Source organism: Mauremys mutica, chromosome 13 (assembly GCF_020497125.1).
Source record: "Mauremys mutica isolate MM-2020 ecotype Southern chromosome 13, ASM2049712v1, whole genome shotgun sequence".
NCBI lineage: Eukaryota > Metazoa > Chordata > Testudines > Geoemydidae > Mauremys > Mauremys mutica.
Window position 1 is genome coordinate 9,157,148 of NC_059084.1, and position 16,947 is coordinate 9,174,094.

Sequence of the window (16,947 nt, forward strand, 5' to 3'; positions counted from 1 at the left end):
GGGCCTGATGTGAGGCCCTGCAACTACTGAGTGAAAATCCTGCTTTACCCCAAAAGGGGAGAGACCAAAGGTGCAGTAGCGTAGCTAGCGGGGTTCAGGGGAAGCAGCTGCTTCCCCTCAGCATGTTTCAAAAAGCGGCGCCTGCCGGCAGCACGGCCGGAGGAGCCATGGGGGGGCGGCAGGTGCAGCCGGAGGAGCGAGGGGGCCGGCTCCTTGGCCATCGCGCCCCACGCTCGGCACGGCCCCAACATCGCCGCAGCTCCCTTCTGCGGCGGCTCAGGGCTCAGCGGCCAAGCGCTCCCCGCCCCTTGCTAATGCGGCCGGCAGGGGGAGGCGAAAGAGCCCCTGCGCCTTTAAGGCTGCCTAGCTGGCGAGCCCTGCGTGGAGCGCACCGAGTGTTGGGAGCAGGCCGGGGACAGGCAGTGGCACAGGACGGAAGGTGAGCGGGGGGGGGGGTCCGGGTGAGGGGCTCCCCGGGGCTGGGCCTGCAGGGCAGGGGCACAGGCTGTGCTGTCTGGACGGGGGGCCCTGGCATGGCGCAGGAGCTTGGAGGGGGGGGGACGGGACCTCGCGGGTGGGGCCAGGTGGCACAGCCTGGCAGGGGATACCTGCAGAGCGTGCTGGGCAGGAGACTCTCTCCCGGGACCGTGGGAGGATGGGGGGGTATCTGCACCCCTGGGAAGCCTGCAGGAGTCCTAAACCAGCCCCGGGGTTAATCTGGGGGGGGAATGGGAGGAGCCAATGGGGGCGTGGCCAGGGGAGGAGCCAGGGGGCATGGCCAGGGGAGGAGCCAAGGGGCGCCTTTTTTATGTTTGCTCCCCTACACTTAAAACCTGGCTACGCCACTGCAAAGGTGAACTGGCTAGAGAGCTAAGTCCACAAGGCAAAAGGATACCACCAGCACACCTGGTTGGCATGATGACAAAGGAACAACCCCGCAACTCCACTAGCCAAAGCAGCGCAGTGTCTGCTGAGTCACTTTGTCACAAGTGGATGACAAACCCCACCCCCCCAAAAAACCAAAAACCTCACTTCTCACAGCTATCTGGGTTTTCCCTGAAGATCTTTCATTCAAGTATTATCCAAATCAAATTTTGCTTAGCTAATGAGATCACAGCCCAAAATAATGACTGCTCAACATCCAGCCACCCGTTCCACAACACTTCCACAACCACTTCCACAACATATTGAAGAACGAAAATACTGAATATATTGCACATCAGAAACAACTACAATCCAGTCTCTTATATTTCGATATTTTTGTCATGTATGCATCTCCAAACTTGTGATTTTTAAAAAGAAAGGAATTTGTAAAGAAACCAAGTCAACTTATGAATAATTTCTGAATAGGAAGAGACTGTATTCACTGAATAACTACATTCAGCACTACTTAAGTTTCGGGCCAAACACCACAAGTAGTGCAATGTGTTGATTGCAAAGGTCAGAATTAAAGCGGCAGATAGAGATAGTTAGGTGGGTTAATGGGAAACCCATCTCTTGACGGTTACAGTTGAGGTGAAAATTCAATGCCTCCTGCTTAGGAACTGTTTTTATGATTATTCATCATGATGAAAATTATATCTTAGATCTCAAACTTCAGCTCCAAAGAAGTGCAAGTTGTAGAATGTTAACAAAAAATTTAACTGCACTATAATTATTCAGGTTCTTTATTTAAAACAAGGACCAGGATGAGAACAGTGGTGTCAGACTTCATAACAAATCATTTGAATTTAATTGAATCCTTAGCATTTAATGTGAAGTATAAAGAATTAACTTTTACTTTTGTTTCCCTTTGGTATAATGTATAATGACCTGCCCTGTGATATGAACAGCCACTCAGAGCTCACTTGTGGCTTTGCCCATTAATCTTCACCTATCATCTAAGATGTAGTTTACTTTATGGATGCTCATTATGTATGTTACTCACACCCAGCAGAGAGCTAGAAGTCCATACTTACTCAATCACAATCTACCAAAAAGATACTGAAAAACTGAATTCTATTCACTAAAAATCCTCATGCTCCTGAACAGCTTGTCAGTCTATCTGGCTGTGCAAGGATCTGTTTCCCCATTAGTGCACGTTTCCCCAGTTGAAGCTTTAAGATTTTCACCCACTCTCTCTCTCTCTCTCTCACACACACACAGCAGGAGGTGTCATTTCTAAAGACCAAGCGTTTAAGGATTGTTGAGTTGAGTATTTTATTAAGTGAAGAAATTACATTTCTGATTGAAGTCAGAAAATGGTGAGCCATTTGCAGATCAGCCTCTGAACTTTTGCAATTAATACATATTTTTTCTTATATAAGGCATACACCAGATTTCAATATTAATTATACACAGGTCTTTTTAGGTCACAGGCTAATTTGTCTCTTTGTCACCAAGGTGCTGTCATTGTGTCCTGTTAAATATTTTATTTTTATTTCCCTGAGGCATAAAAAAGCAAAACAATGAATCTGAAAGTGTTGGCAAGAGGTATCCATTTTAACATGGGGGCGGAGGGGCTGTGCTAGTCCAATGCTCATTGAAATCAGTGGGAGATCTTACCTTAACTGTAATGGGAGGTGCATTGGGCCTGAAGGTGTCTCTCTGCAGTACATCATCATGGACTATCTGCAGCTTTCAGAATTTTGCCACGATGAGTGAATTACACCCATTTGTAAACAATCATGGAAACATTAAGAATTATCAGTGCAACTGAGCAGGTGTGCCTGCAAAGGTGACTCAAAGCTTCCCTGATTCTGGGTTGGTTGGAATGGCACTAAGTGGCTGTAATGAGGAGAAGAATCAGCGCCTCTGTCCCCTAACAACTCAAATATAATTGTTCTACATGCTACTGCGCAGCATTTCATTTACACCACAAATGTATCACGTGACAAATATATTAGAGAAGTTATCTTTTAAAAAGCCTACTATTAATTGAGACACAAGGAGGGTGAGGGCTAACTTTCATTGGTGAGACACAAGCTTTATGAGCTCTGTGTAAGTTCGAAAGCTTGTCTCTCACCAACAGAAGTTGGTCCAATAAAAGATATTGCCTCACCCATCTTGTGTCTCCAATATCCTGGGACTGACACAATTACAACACCGTATGCTATTGGTTGAATCAAATGTAATTTAAAAAGCTAGAATAAGGATTTATCACTAATTTGATGGTACGTTTATGCCACTAAAGGTTTTCAGTATGTTTGCCAGATATATATGCTGTGTTTAAAGTTTCTTTTTACAATAGTCAGTATTAAAAGCTCCATATTCCATGCCACGGAAATCGACCGTGTGAGTATTGCTTCAAACCTTTTAATGTGAGTTACAATGAAATAATTAGTGATGCTCCCTGTATGCTACCCCGATGAACACAGAGGTTCAGATTTTCAGCACAGATCCTTACTGCATCTGCAAAATTGAGAGTGTGTTCATTATCTATGCCCAAAGCCTGTTTTTCCACTCAAGAAATAGGGGATGACAAGACCAAATGTGCACATAAAGCACACACTTGAAAAAAATCTTACAGGCACAGTTAAGAATATCAGACAAAAAACTGGCTACCCAAGTACTTATCCACTTCCAGAAATAATCTTATAAAATACAAACTTCAAATAGTATTTACAATTTTCTCTTTAGAGCAATGTGATTTTTTATTTATAAGAAGATGTTTTGGAGGGAGAAGAAAATCTGACACTTAGCCACAAAAAACCCCCAGGTTTTTATGAGTCTCATTGGGAAACAGACTGATTTTCAAGTACATAAAGTGAATTACCCAAAGCCAAATGTGATTTGAGTTTGATGGGGCAAGACTCAGCAGACTTTGTGTGAAATAGTTTTAACAGTAACCCCAACTTCACTTCAAATATTTGTTGCCATTGTTGAAATATGCTTTAAAATAATCATTTATGATGAGGTAACGTCTTACATTTTCTCTATTTTCTTTCTTGACTATCATGCACAAGGTGTTTCTTGAGACAATTGCTCTGTGATGGCCAATGGCATGTTGTGGAATCAAGAGGAACTTCAGGTTACCTTCAACACTACAGACTGTAAAGCAGCACAGGACCTGGAAGCAGCATGTTGTTCCTACAGACACTGGCCCAGATGTTCAGAAGTGCCTGTGCAAATGAAGTGCACAGGTGTGTGCACTTTTCTGAACATTTTCTGAACAGGCCATAAGCCTGTGTAAAAACTTGGGAGAGGGGAGCAGAGAGGCAGATGACTGAGTTTCATTTCAGAGTGTTCCAACATGCATCCTCTCAACAGGGTCCAGGGCCCATTAAGTTGGCAAGTAGCCAGGCTGAAGAACCCAGAAATTTCACCCCCAGATCCATGGACATAGGAGCCATTCAGCTTGGCCCCACTCCCTCCAGACAATAAAAGCTCCTGTGGGAGCCCTGCAACTATTAGCTGTCTCCTGAAGCTGAGCAGGGGATGGTGCCCCAGAAAGGCTGTCAGCTTCTTTGGTGTATCCTTCTGGCCTCTTCCTCAAACTTATGGAGCCTCTTCTGCACAGAATCCAGCAGAGAGTGTGTGTGCCGGGAGTGTGTGTGGGAGGGATGTAGCATTCCTATCTGCATGTTTGGTAGGAGGCAATCCTACCTAGTCGTCATAAGCAATGATCTAAATTCAACTTTCCAAATATCCAAGTCAATAACTAGTCCTAGAAACATTCCAGAATCTCAGCTTTCATCCTTTCTCTACCCTACCAGGGTGATCAAGTGTATTGCAAGTGGATCTTCATATTCACAAGAGATTGAGGCAGATTTCAAATTAAGTCTCAAGGTAGGAAAAGCCTAGTGTGAACAGATTTTCTGTTAACACCTCTAAAGACTGAAAGTTACATCTTTGCAATTTGGTTTCTGACTCGGCAAAAACATGCCTATTTTAATATTAAATTGTTATGAGTTTTAATGAGGGCTCAGAGAAGCAGAAAGATTTACAGGTCAAAGTAGTATGCCAAGCTGATCCATATCTGTGCACGGACTTAAGCAAATGAACTAGTGAAACAGCCTTGAGAAGAATCTTCTAACAAGCTGAGATGTTAATTAGGTTCAAAATGAGCTCAGCGGCAAAACCTTTGGTTCTCTTAGTGGGAGACTTCTGAGAAACTAAACACACCTGAGGGCTAAAGGAACACAATTGTCTCTCTGCTCTTGGACTCTTTTGAAAGGATGAATATTCTCCTCTTTTGGGGGACTCTTGGCACTTGGAAGATGCCTTGTGACACTCATGGAGTGTTATATACTCAATGATAGGCAAAAATTATGAAACCCTCCTCTCCGTATTTGTCTATTATAAAAACAGCCTTTTGAGAAAATGGGTAGTACAATGAAAGGATCAATGAAATGGGGGAAGGAGATGAGATAAAGGGCACATTTTTTCCAAAGCACCTAAGTGACTTAGGAACTCAAATCCCATTGATTTTCAATGGGAGTTAGGGTCCTATGTCTCAGATGCTTTTGATTTACCCAAAGCCCATTCTGCTCAGAGTTCTCCCCATGAAGATCACAAAAAGTGATCAATTTTCCGTAATTCATTCTTCTGAAAGAAACAATATTTTTCAAGTATCTGGGAGAACTTCCAAAAACTACCAGAGAAACCTTAGATGCCATTCTTCTTTCAAAGAAATGCTATTCTTTTATAGTAAGGCAAAAAATCTTTTGAAGAATGTTCAAACAAAATAAACTCTTAGCCTTGTGGGTTGTTGGGAGAATAGCAATTCCTTTTGCTACAAACCTCTCCTAAAGGTAATCCTACATTAAGTATTCAGTATAAATGGCACAAATCTACTGAACATAGAGAAGACTAAGGTCGATCCTGCAGTACAACTAGCAAAGGTCACAAAAAATAAGTAGAGGAAAATATTCTGAATATTCTTCACACAATTTAAAATAAAAAGAAGAATTCACTTCTGGCTGAGGGCAAGGCTTTTTAAAAATTAATTAATTAAGGAAAAATCCTGTCAGACCTATCCATCCAGAAGCATTGCATTACACCTGGGGACTTTATAGGAGTAACATCCCATCAAAAGATTTAAAATTCTAGATAGGTGCAAGCTTGTTTAATTTGAGATGACAGTCTTCAGACAGTGAATAGCCAAGAGAAAGGGTTTGAAATGGAAAATAAATCCATGCAAGTGTTTCAGCCATTATGGGCAATAATATTGAAGACAGGAAGTTGGATGTTCATGAACAAAGTCTAGAAGCACAGACAAGTTATTTGGGCATTAAACACATGCATCTTCTGTTAGTGAGTATTGGCAGGGCCTGATTTTCAGATGATATCTGTGAGCAAACACACTAAGTTCTTGATTCTCTTCTCATTTATCACGGTGCAAATCTGGAGCAATCCCACTACAATTTGTGGTGATTCCCTTGATGTGAACACATGAGGGAAGGATCTGGCCCTCTTCACAGAAAGATTTCTCTGTTCTTTCTTGTGAAAGTTGTTCTTTGTATCAAATTCAAAACAAACAATATAGTTGGAGAACTAGTTACATGTTGCCACAATAAGTTGGAAAAATCAAATAATGACTGGTCAAGCACTTTTTGCTAGTGTAGATTGTATGCTCTTCCAATTTCTGTTGATGTGTACCTTCCCATGCTGGTGAATTTGAACCACTTCACCACAATCTTGTTGATAGCAAAGGGTGAGTAAACATTTTCAGAACACATCTCTAGCCCTCAGGATTCACAGTTGATTTTGATATAAAATGTTATTAACTTTGGCTCCTAGTACAAAAGGTCTTGATCAATAATTGCTTCTATCTTCTAAGACACTTTTGGGCTGCTGCCAAGGCATTTCAGTTCATAAGCACATAATGTATCCCATGCTACAAGTCTAGGAGGGTTTCTCTCACAGTTTCATTAGCTTGAAGATTTTTTTTTTATCTACATAGATTAGAATTCTCCATAACTGTTTAAGGTCACCCTGGAAAAAAAAAAAGAATACTCCTCCACCCCCCTCAGTAAACTCCAGCTACCTTTCAACAGAAGCAATAGCCTACCATTGCATGTAAAGACCTCTTCGTATCAGTGGTTTTTAAACTCTGGGAGTGAGACACACAATCCAAACTATATAAACTAATAGACTGCTGTTCACAAAGCCTTCCTTAAAAAAACAAAACATGCTGCCACCATTTTGTTACGGGATTTAAGGGACAGATGGGAGACAGGTGGTCCTAAATACTGCAGCACTTAGAGAAGAATCTTCTGTAACTATGACTTACAGCACTCCATCTCCAGGCCACACTGGAAACACTTGTGGGCAATGAGACATATGAGACATGATTTTTCCTTCAATGCTTAGAGCTAGATCGACACTGTCCCGCAGTTTGGAGGATGTTTGAAGGAGATTATATTAATGTGAAATAGGAACCTTTTAGTTCACACATGCAGTGCCCATGAATGGGAGTTACAGCACAGAACTTTGGTGTGCACTGCTGTCCGTTTCCCTGTGGTCAGAACTCCAGGGCAGTGAAGACAAGCCCTTAGATCGGGGCAGGCAAAGTTTTTGGCCTGAGGGCCGCATCGGGTTTCAGAAATTGTATGGAGGGCTGGTTAGGGGAGGCTGTGCCTCCCCAAACAGCCAGGCATGGCCCAGCTCCTGGCCCCTATCCCACCCCCCTGCTTCTTGCCCCCTGACGTTCCCCCGGACTCCTGCCCCATCCACCCCCCTGCTCCCTGTCCCCTGACCCCTTCCGGAACCCCCACCCCGACTTCCCCCTGCTGCCCCATCCAAGGCCCCCCTTCCTAACTGCCCCCAAGACCTCTGCCCCCATTCAACTCCCCTGTTCCCTGCCCTCTGACTGCCCTGACCCCTATCCACACCCCAAACTCCCCTGCCCTCTATCCAAAGCCTCCTGCTCCCTGCCCCCTGACCGCTCCCAGAACCTCTGCCTCCCGCCGCCCCTACCCCTTCCTGACTGCCCCCAGGACCCCTGCCCCCATTCAACCCCCCTGTTCCCTCGCCTCTGACTGCCCCAACCCCTATCCACACCCTGAACTCCCCTGCTCTCTATCCAACCCCTCCTGCTCCCTTACCGCAGTGCCTGGAGCACCGGTGGCTGGCGACACTACAGCTGCGCCGCCTGGCTGGAGCCAGCCACGCCACAGCCCAGCACAGAGCACCGAGTCAGGCCGGGCTCTGCAGCTGCGCTGCCCGGCAGCCCAGAGCATTGTGCTGGTGGCGCAGCGCACTGAGGCTGTGGGGGAGGGGGAACCGCCGAGGAGGGGCTGGGGGCGAGCCTCCTGGGCCAGGAGCTCAGGGGCCGGGCAGGAGGGTCCCGCAGGCCGGATGTGGCCCGCGGGCCATAGTTTGCCCATCTCTGCCTTAGATTCTATCCACAGAAGGGATGCAGCACAGGCACTGGCAGGACAAGCAGCACTGTGCAAGTCTGGCTGGGGCATTGCAGCTCATGGCTTCCCCTCTTTGAGGGGGTTTATTAGGCAGATCTCCTAATATGGTTAATGAGGAGGCCACAGCAGCAGGAGAAAACCCTCCCTCTCCCACTGACATCAGAGGCAGGCACTAAGGTCTAGTATGGTAGCTAGGGAACCCTTAGGAGTTCCTCGCAACTATGTGCTCCAATTATGAGGCTTCACCTAGTAGCATATGGTTGCTAGGGAACCCGGAGGGATGGGTAAGTCAGGCACTTTTCTGGCTTCTGATTCAGAAGACTCTCCCAGGCCGAGCCCCGAAGACAGGAGATGTGGAAGCAATGACCAAATGCGCCCTGAAGGCCCAGGTATTAGTAGGAGGAGCGGGGAAAACTGGCTTATTTTTAGCATACCAGATCTGAATCTGGTGTCACCGGAGTCAGTGAAAAGTACCAATAGGCTTCAATGGGAGTAGGGTCAGGATCCTGTATATCAGCAGTATCCTCAGCTCAAAACGTAAAAACATTTATAAAAACCACTTGCTGGAATCCTTCACTTTTTAAGATTGAAATGACAAATTAAGCTAATCAACAACACATGCCTGATTACCTCAGTATGTCCGCACTGGCAATGGAGCAGAACCACCAGCATGGTTCAAACTTGTAGCTTCAAAATATGACAGTTTGCTGAAAGCTATGATAAAAATATGCCAGGCTACATTAAAAATAAATGTATTTTTAAAACAATTATCCCCATCCTTTGGCTAGTGAAGATGTATATGGGCAGAGAGAGCATGAGCTGTTTTGCCACCTAGATGCATTTAAACCTTTATCTCCAAAGGACTGAGCAGGGACTCCAAAATGGAATGAATCACAATCAGTCAAAAGCCTTTTTTTGTTCATAAGAAGTATTTTCTGGTACACAATATTTTTTTTTACAGTTATACTGTAGCTAATTCCAAGAGAGATTATTTCTTCCTTGTGATCTGCTTTTAGAACGTAAGTAAAAGATTAAAACCCTTGGAGGCAAAAAAAAAAATTCAAAGGAGTTGTTAATGTTCAGAAAGTAGTAAACAAAAGGCGGGGGGGAGAAGGAAAAAGAAACATATCTGGAGGTGTTGTGAAAGTAGTTTGGATGTAGCTTCACTGTCATACACAGTTTTACAGTTCACTCTGTATACAGTTAGCCTTTGAAGCAGCATTTTGAGAACAAATCTACCATCATTCTTTGTTTCTCCATTACCGAGAGCTGTTTTTTATTACAGCAGAATGAGCAAAGAGACTCATTATGAAGAACATTACAAAGCAAAATTCAAAGACTAATTTGGCTAATTTGGGTGAGGAAGTGTTGTGAAAACAGTAGATGAGTTTCTATAGCTCTCATCACTGGACTGAGTGCCTCACAGACAGTGAATTTCTCCTCACAATCCCTTTTGGAGGTAGAAAAATAGCATTGGTCTCATTTTACAGTTGGAAACTGAGGCAAGAAGAGACATGTTATTTGTTCAAAGTCACACAGCCAGGAACTACATTCCTTTCTCTCCTCAAACAAAGATTTAAGTGGGATTTAATTGATGCATAGGCCTCATACCGGCCCAGAAATGAATTTCACCCAAGGTGAATAAACATATGGCATCAATACATCTTGAGACCATGTTGGGTATAAGGCAGCAAAAAAACCCAACAACAACCCACAAACAAAAAAATATAATGAAGTATTAATGTAGGGTTCCGAAGGGTACAGCTATTCAGCAAAAAAACCAAACCAAAACAAAAAAACCTGCAGGAGCAAGTCTCAGAGCCCAGGTCAACTGACTTGGACTCCTGCTGAGGGGTTACAAATAGCAATGGAGACATTCGGCTTCTGGCTGGAGCCCAGGCTCTGAAACCTTCCCTCCTCGCCAGGCTTCAGAACCCAGGGTCCAGCACAAACTGGAATGTTTACACTGCTATTTTTAACCCCGCAGCAGGAGCCCAAGTCAGTTGACCTGGGCTCTGAGACTTGCTCCTGCAGGTTTTTTTTTTTTTTTGGTGAATAGCTGTACCCTTCAGAATCCTACATTAATACTTCATTATATTTATTTTATTTACAGTTTATTTAAAATCAGCAATGAAAATATGCAAATTTGGTCTTTGCAATCTACACAGGCTCGCAGCTGATTGGGACCACATTGTAAAAGTGTGGTCTGCAGTGCCTCTCTGTGCTCCCTGCTCATGCCTGCACCACCATCTGACAGCAATCTGTCACCATCTGACAGCAACCCCCTCCTCTAAATAGGGCAATGTTTCACTGCAAAAGGTTGCAATCTACTTTTATCCCATGCTTTTCTTACAAGTTCACAGATATTTGTGAGATGCCTGTAATTGCTGTTCCCTTATGCTGATGGCATGGATTAACACCCACACAAGGTCTGTAATCCCTTAATAACACTTTGCACTTAGCATCTTTCACCCAGACACTTGGAAATGTTAATTAATGAAGGCTGGAGCTGACCAAAATTCAAAATTTCCGTTCCATGAAAAATCCCAACATTTTAAAAATTTCCTTCTGTACTAAATTATCCAAATTGCCCATGAAAAGAAATTTCTAAAATAAATAATAAAGGTGTTTCAGAAATATCAAAACAACCTTATCAAACCATTTCATCTTTATCATTTTGACATCTATTATGACTAATATAAATGATAATGTGATATCAAAGTTGAAACAAAAAGCACCTCAATAATTTCACATTGAAAATGTTGATGAAATTGATAAATTCCCATGAAATGTTTTGATTTCATCAAATCAAGCATTTTCCAATGGAAAAAACTGTTCTGTTGGGAATTTTTTTCAACTAGCTCTCATGAGGATCTACACCACTACTGGGAGGCAGGTGGCGTTATAACCATTTTACAGATGGTGAAAACAAGACAGTTGGCTCCATTCTACCATCCTTACTTGTACTGAGCAGTCCCTTATTTCATAGAATCATATAGACTTTAAGGTCAGAAGGGATCATTATGATCATGAAAAATCTATTAAATTCAGTGGGACTACTTGCAAAATAAAAGGCCTTTGTGAGAAGCGGGGCAGGGCAGAAACTGGTCAGAAACCAGGACAAGGGCAGATGTGCCTAGTGGTAGAAGCAGGAGTCAAGCCTAGTGGTTGGAACAGGAGTTGGTAGCCAGAAATAGGAGCCCAAGGTCAGATGCCAAAGCCAAGGGTCAGAGTCAAAGCCAGAAGTTAGGAATTGGAGCCAAGGGTCAGAGACGGGTTACCTTGGAGTGAGGCACGGAAGACAGGAGCAGGGCTGGAACAAGGATGGGGACAAGCAGGTGCAGGAGCTAACAGCCATGGGCAAAAGCTTTGAACAGCCAGTGAACTGCTGCTGCTGCTGCTGCTGCTGAGTTTAAGAACTGGTCAGCTAACTCTGGTTACACTACCTGAGTGGTGGGAAATCAGGCAGCTGGTGTACTACAGGCCAGCTGTGCACATAAGATGGACTCTACTGCAGGCCCTGATTCCTGGACTCTTTTAGAGATTAAGTGAGTGGACACAAGTCAGAGTCAATGGCACAGCCAGAAACAGATAATAGGAAACATACTTTGTCTGGGGATCTAACCACAGTGAAAATGAATCCGCTTCCACGTTCACCAGTGAGAGTCCACTGATTATAGTGAAATGACTCCTGATTTACACTTGTGTGATGCCACACAAGTGTTTGGGCATATGGCTATCAAAGGGAAAAGAAATCCCCAATATCAGTGCAACTCGTTATTCTGGCCCTCTTTTTGATTTCATAAATGCAAATTAAAAATACTTATCTGCTGTAAAAAGACTTGGCATGTTTAAATAACTATTATCCTTTAAATATATTCCAGTGATGTAGGAATCATTATTCTAACAGATAGAATAGGCATTAAATCCACAGGGGAGTCATTAAAAGATGGCTATTTCTCTCTGTTTGACCAAAGCAGCAGTTATAATGTATTTATTCAGGATTTACCAAATGGAATTCAATTAGAAATGAAACAGCATTAAACTGAGTAATTCCTATTGTATTTATCTGACAGACAGGAATGGCATGACCTGAAAAGTTAAAAGGAACAGTATTCATCTGAGCCATCCGGATTCTGTAGCACTTGTTGACAGAATGTCACTAAACTGGTGTATATCCTGCTTAACTTCTTAATCACCTGCTTAACACCTGTAGTAAAAATAGGGACCACATAGGTTTATTGATATTATGTGGTGAAGTCATACCTTAATATGAATAATCCCCTAACATTCACTGTATTACAGTCATGGTTGAGTCAGGTGCTCAGATATAATTGTATTTTAAATAACAAGGAAGAATTATGTACTGTACAGTAACTTGTTTTTCTGGTACTTCCCCCCACCCCCCGCCAAATGATAGTGAGATTTCATGGGACTTAAAGCAATTTGCTCTGTTTTGGTTTGGTGCTGGAATGAGTGTGTGTGTTTATACAATATTTATATTTATACACACACACAAAATATACACAATACGTAAGCAGGTCACATGTCTAAAACATTGTATATTGACAATGTAGGAGTGTATGAGTGAGAGTCACAAAATTATTATTCACAAAATAAATAGCTTCACTATTTTTCATACCACCTCTTTGAAGAGAGCAGATTGTGGGAATTTCCCCTTGACGATCCGAGAGGAATATGTATTCACCTCACTGAGCACAAGATGTCACTATTAATCAACAAAATTCCACCCATAAGGGCATTTACCTGGCTGTAACTAGGCTGTGTCTTTTAAAAAAGGACAACAATTTAGAGATGTTATCTGGCATATGTTAAATATGCAGGAAAACAAAGTGGCAGTATTGGGCCATCAGATGAAGCGAGTGTTCTGGTAGATTTATGACCTCTATTAAAGAACTGGCCAGCACTCAGTTACCTTACCCATTACTGCAATACTTCTGCAATAAAATATTGTATTCAAGTAGTAATTATAGTAGCAGACCTCATACAATGCAAATATACCGAGGCGGATTAAGATTTACTGGGGCCCTGAGCACAAAGAACATTTGGGGCCCCCACACCTCATTACAAACCCATGCCCACCCACTTTTTAACCTGGGCATAGTTTTGGGGGCAGGAGGCCGCATTGCTCCCCCAAACTGCAAGCCCCGGGTAGGTGCAGAGTAGTGCTGGCAGCCGGGGGGGAGGGGGAGGAGGGATGCTCGTTCCCTCTCTGTGGACCCACCTTCCCCTTCCCCCTGAGGCACTGCCCCCTGGGGCCAGGTAGTGGTAAGGGCTGCCCAGGGAGCCCAGGCCCCTGTGGGGAGCCCCAGACCCTCCACATGTCCTGGGTGGTGTGTCCTGGGAGCCAGGACATGGACTGGGGGCCCCTCTTGGGCCCCCTGGCCCCCCACTCAGGATAGGTGGAGGATCTGGGGCTCCTTACAGCAGCCCGGGTGGGTCTCACCACTCACAGCTTTGAGCATGGCCGGGGGCAGGGCCTCGGGGGGGGGGGGGAAGAGGAGGGTGGGGCCACAGAGAGGGGTGGGGCAAGATTCCAGTGCTCCTGCCAGGGACCCCCAAATTGGCTGGGGCCCTTGGGCGCAGGCCCCAATGGCCAGTGCATTAATCTGCCACTGCAAATATGAGTTTCATTTTTTAAAAGCAGCAAGTCATATTTCTTATTTATGTATCTGGAGCACAGAATTACATCAAGGCTCCCTTAGTTTTACTTTTTACTCTTTCCTGTAAGCAGTGCTGATTATCTCCAGAGACCTGATCCTGGCAGACCTTAAGCACATATATAACTTTACTCAGTCCAATTAGTCTCCAAAGCTCCAGTTCAGCAAGACATTAAGCACATGCTTAAATTCACTGTTGAATATGAATGAGATGCTGAAATGAAGCCTTATTATAGTGGGATTACTTATGTGAGGAATGTTATGCCCAGGCCTAAGTGTTTGCAGGATTGGGACCCAACTAACAACAAGATGACAATATAAGAACTTGATCCTTCAAACTCTTCCTCACTCTACAGCTTCAAGAATAATTAGGTTTGGTTCCTGGCAATTCTGAAAAATGGAACGAAAAATTAGCTGCAGATCAACCCATAACAAAACATTTGATTTTCAAGCTTTTTAAAAACTATTGAAATGAAGAGTCATTTTGAATTGAAATATTAAAATATTTCCAAAATGCATAAATGAAATCTTAGATCTTTTCAGCTTTTTAATTAGGTCCCCCCCAAAAATATTTTGCATATTTTTGGATCAACCGAATCTGCATTTATTGATGGGAAAAAATTCAGCTGAATAATATTGCCCAGCTCTCCCCTGCATAAATATTCTTTACATAAGAAGTCCCATTGAAATCAGTGAGAGTAAGGGATATTCATGTGAATAAAGGTTGCAGAATCAGTCCCAAAATGCGCAATTGAATACAATTGCATTTTGAAAAAAATCTGGATGAAATTGGTGGTACCAAAAGATACATTAAATAGTATGGGAACACTTTTAAAAAGTCAAGAGACATTCAGTTTTGATAAGGATCAAACTGTAGTAGATTCAAAAGGAAAATAATGCTTTAGACCAATATTTTCATAATAATAGGAGATATACTTATCTCCTAGAACTGGAAGGGACCTTGAAAGGTCATTGAGTCCAGCCCCCTGCCAGGACCAAGTACTGATTTTTGCCCCTGATCCCTAAGTGGCCCCCTCAAGGATTGAACTCACAACCACCCTGGGTTTAGCAGGCCAATGCTCAAACCACTGAGCTATCCCTCCCCCCACAAAAGTAGCTAATATTTTTGAGTACTCACTTGATTTCCCTCACTTAAAGGAACTGATTTTCACAGAGTACTGAGTACTCACATGCTGAAAACTGGGTTTGCTTGAAGTATCTCAGATTAGGCACCTAAAATCACTAGTCACCTCTGAAAATCTTGACTTCAGATTAGAATACAATAAGTGCCCGGCCTTATATATGAAAGGATAAAATTGTCAGAAAACTTCATAACCACCACCTAGCAACCCCAAGATTTTTTAAAAAACATGTATAAATGAAAGCATTAGTTTAAGGACAAAAATAGATGCACTTGGCTGTTATCCAACTATTTAGATGTTCATAAAAAAGGCAAACATATGATAAAAATCCCACTGGACAGTGATGTCCCCTTTGGAGTGTTGAGAAGCAGATGGTGGGTTTTTTTGTTTGTTAGTTTTAAACAAAAAACAGGGCAAGGAGGCAGATGCTGTACAGTTTCCACAAAAGAACAGTGGTAACCAATAAGTTGAGACAAACTTTTGCTGACTAGTGGAATATATTATTTTTGTGTAAAAATAATTACTTTAAAAATGTGTCTAGGAAATAGCCAGCAGTTTGATTAAATTATTTTTATAACCATCATCCTCTTCACATCAATCCAAAAGCACCTCCAAGTCAAAACATGAAACAAAAGCTCATGGGGGTGTAACCATCATGTGGAAACACAGGATAGAAAAACAAATTCTGTACTGAAATGTTTAAGTCAAAACAAATGTGGTTGTGAAACACATAATTTCAAAGCATTAAGAGATGCAATTTTAGATACCTAAAATGCATGTTAATTAGAATTTATTCTTTGTCTATAGGGTTAACTGCTGCAGAAATACCAAGATAATTGCTGAACGTTATGTATTATCACCACAAATCTTGCTCATAGACCTTTTTATGCACAATTCATGCTTAGAAGCTGTCTGACATACAGAGAGACCAGAATGACATTTCCTATGTATAATTTAAGAATAAAAAAAACCACACACTTTTTTGCTTTTATAGATCAGCTTGAAGAATTCACTATGGCAAAAGTTTATGGAGTCATACATGGCAAGATAGGGGTAATCACGTTATGCTTTGAGGTGTATCTGATCACAGCAGGAATTCTGCACCTCTCATCGTATGGACAGCAACTCATAATTGGCCCGGTGAATTATTGTAAGGGAGGAATTTTCCTCTGGAGCATGAGGCATTGACATGGTATTTGTCACACAATTCCATGAGCAGATATGCTTGGTATAAACTGGTGCAGTTCTATTCATGTCAATGGAACTCTGCCAACTGACACCAAGAATTTGGCCCTATAGTCCTAACATCAAAATTTGATAATGTCACAAACAAGTCATCCTTTTGGTTTCCGTCACAATTGAAATTTAGTTACTACCATTCCAAAACATTCAGGGCAGGAAATGAAGAGTAGCAAATACCACTGAAAGTACAGTGGGGAATTTAATGAGACAAATATACTACTGACCAAATACAGTTAAAACCTCTCTCCTAGAAAAATGTGGCAGGGGTTTTGCATGTTCAGAAGCCATCAAGGCCTCATTTTGAGGCCTGATCTGAATGCTGGCACTTCTACCAGCACAGGGCCTATATGATGATACCATCTGGGTCAACACCAGGAATTCAAGCAGGGGCCTTCAGAGATGAACACATGAGTGTCTCTACAACTTGAGCTAAAGAGCCAAGTCTGACATTTGTAACAGATCTATCCTCCTCTGTGGATCAGGCACAGAGAGGGGGACACATATACGCACTAACCAATGGGGGTACACCTGCATGCGTCA

The 16,947-nt window shown here is 42.9% G+C and overlaps 1 long non-coding RNA gene across 1 annotated transcript; it reads left to right on the top strand.

Moving 5' to 3' along the window:
- Positions 1-325: 325 nt before the first annotated feature.
- On the top strand, positions 326-16,115 carry LOC123348600. Its single transcript, XR_006573218.1, has 4 exons — positions 326-439; positions 3,945-4,121; positions 4,695-4,767; positions 15,973-16,115. It is a non-coding gene; the product is annotated as an uncharacterized LOC123348600 (long non-coding RNA).
- The last annotated feature ends 832 nt before the right edge of the window (positions 16,116-16,947 follow it).